Raw genomic sequence first — 3,047 nt, forward strand, 5'->3', positions numbered from 1 at the left:
GGGGCGCCCGGCCATGAGCCGGCAGCGCCGGGAGCCGCCAGGAGCTCCCCGTGGGGGGACACCTGCCCCATCTGCTTGGGTCCCTCGAAGGCCCCGCTGGCGTGGACCCGTGCTGGCATGCGTTCTGCCATGCCTGCATCCAGCGCTGGGCTGCCACCGCCGTCGCTGCCACCTGCCCGCTCTGCCGGGGGCCCATCATGGCCATCCGCCGCCTGCAGGTAGAGGATGAGCGTGCTGGGGTGGCCCGCCGTCGCCGTGGCCTCTTCCGTACCTACGCAAGACTGTGGCTATGGCGGCAGGGGCAGCAGCAGGGCCCCGGAGGTCCCCAGTGTCAGAGACTCTCCGCTGAGTATGAGGAGCGCAACCCCTCATGCCCCACCAGCATGTCCGGAGCCTGTCCTGGCAGTGGGACAGCAACAGGCGCAGCCGGCTCCGCTACCCACCGGAGACCAGTGAAGATCCATCATGGCTGCAGAGGCTCCAGGAGGAAGGGCCAGGCTCAGGGGACCACACGAACTGCCTCCCCTGGATCTGCTTCTGAGCAGGGCAGCTGGGCCCCCCCAGAGTCCCTCTGAAACACTGGGGATGCTGAGAGGGGCCATGCCTGGTTTCCATGCCTGTTTGCTCATTGCTGCAGAACTGGGGGAGTGGGAGGGATATGGCCCTGGGAACTAGGGGAGAGGGAAGGATATGGCTGTGGGACCCTGGGGAGAAGATGGGATACGGCTCAAGAGAGGGAGGAATGTGTATGTTGGAACTGAAGGAGAGGGGCCATTATTGGTTTCTTCCATGCCTCTTTGCTCGTCCTGTGGGGATGTGCCCCTGGGAAGGGGAAGGGAAAGGGAAAGGGAAAAGGAAAGGGAAAGGGAGAGTCCCACTGGGACTCTTCCAAGCAGATCCCCAAAGGGCCCAGTGTCTGCTCTCCTGAAGGCTAGAGCGAGGAAAGAGGCTGAGATGAAGGTTTGGGGGAGACCCTCCTCTCCTCTCCTGGTCCTGCACACCCCTGTGCTGCAGAGGGCTGTGATTCCATGGGGAGGCTCTCCAGGCTGGGGGAGGCAGCCCTGGCACAGCCGCCTGCCGAAGGGCAGCTGCCTGCGTTGCCCATGGGAGAAGTGGCCCCAGCTGGGATGTGCCTCATATTTAGGGAGTCTCTTCTTCAGGGAAACCTGGAGCCCTTCCCCACTCCCCTCCAGCTGGGGAGCACTCTGGGGTGTCCCCAAGAGCTGTGTGGTGGCAGCATGCCCTGAAGGGTGCCAGGCCCTTGCTGCTGCCCCGCTCCATCCTTTCCCATGGACCGGGTGGCTGGGAAGCTCCCGGCATTGGGGCTGCGCTGCTGCCCACACCTGCCTGCTGCCTTGGCAGACCTTGCTTCCCAGCAAGCAGACCCAAACATTGGTGTTGAGAGTTTTGGGGGCTGTGTCTGCCCCTGCAAGGGCAGCCCAGCATGGGCTGAGGCTGCTCAGGAGGACCCTGGTGCCTCAGTGCCTTCTGGGCCCCGGAGACAGATGCAAAGATGAAAAATCTCACAGAGATTTAAATTGGAAAACGCTGGCAATTGGGAGCTGGCCCTTTGGTACTTCCCAAAGGCTCCCTCTGAGCAGCATCCTCTCGTCGGAGGTCCCAGGCCGTGCTAGGCATTGAGGTGGCCCTTTCTGCCCTTCCCCGGCACTCCAGGGGAGCAGGAGGCAGGATGTTTGTGAGTGGCTTTCTGGTACCTAGAGGAAGATCCAACCCTCACAAGGGCTTTTGGCAAAATCCTCCCCTTACAGGACAGTGTAACCTGCTCTGGCGCTGCGGCCATATCGCAGGGTGGTGTCAGCTCATCCCCCCACGAGAGCTGCTCTGTGCCAGATGTCAGCCTGCGCCAGGGCCGGGGAGGGATTAAGAGGCTGAATCTGTAATGGATCCTCGCTGGGCGATCGGTGTTTAAAGGCTTTGATCTGCTGCTTCTTGATTTTATTCCAGCCCCTTGATGGAATTTCTCACGTGTAAATGAGCCCCACTAATCCATCCTGGCCATATATAATGGATGGCGGTGGAGTGAAGGAACACAGACATGGCTACATATTGGTAACAGATGTCCAGGCAGTGGTGCGGCAGGTCCCTCTGCTGAAGATCCCCCACTGCCAGTACCTGGCCTCTGTGCCAACCAGTGCAAAACGTTTCCTCTGTCCCCAAAACCTGGCCTGGCCACGTGCGGGGGCAGGCACCGTGACCAGCTTTGGCCATTCTCCACTGGCCCGAGCAGCGGGACAAGTCTTGGAGCCAAGCCACTGAGCCGCTATTTCCAGGACTGGCGCTGGTGCCACCCACTGATCCCCGGCGCTGCCACTCGATGCCCCCATCAAATATTAATGTGATGCTTGCTGCGCTCTCTGCCCTGCGCCAGCACTGCAGCCGTGGCCCCTGCCCGCTCTAGGGCTGCCCAACCCCTCCAACCTCCCCTCCTGCCTCGTAGTGCGCATTGCTCCCTGTGCAGGGACTTTGGAGGTACAGCTGCACCCACTTTTGGCTGTTGCCTGGGCAGGGCAGGACCCGACCTCCTGCACTCGGTGGGGCCTCCCAGCTGCCTCCTGTCCCTGGCAGCTGGCTCAGCCCCCTGCGGCAGGTAAGGCCCCTCTGGGGCTGGGGCTGCGGGCACCCCCATCCCCCGGGGAAAGCCAGCCTGTCACCCACCGGGGAGCAGGCCGGGCGGGCTGGGGGCATGGAGCACCCAGAGAAGGACTGGCGGCGATGGGGTCGGCCCCGGTCTCGGTCCTCGGCTGCGGGGACATCGCGGTGTTCCCCGGGGGGAGAGGGGGCAGCGGGGGCTCTGCAGCTCCGTTCTGTCTTCTGAAGGAAACGCCCACCCGTGGGTCTTTCCCGGGGAGGGTTCCCCACAAGGACCGGGATGATGTGCCGGGCATCCTCACGGGGCACCCCGCACCCGGTCCCCCGTGGGGGGCCCATCTCCCTTGCCTGCCCTCCTCCAGGAGGAGGCCTGCGCCTCTCCCCCCGGCAGCCACCCGGCCCGGCGGGGGATGGAGCCTGGCAGGTCGGTGCCGGCG

This window comes from Aptenodytes forsteri, unplaced genomic scaffold (assembly GCF_000699145.1).
Source record: "Aptenodytes forsteri isolate BGI_AS27 unplaced genomic scaffold, ASM69914v1 Scaffold647, whole genome shotgun sequence".
Classification (NCBI taxonomy): domain Eukaryota; kingdom Metazoa; phylum Chordata; class Aves; order Sphenisciformes; family Spheniscidae; genus Aptenodytes; species Aptenodytes forsteri.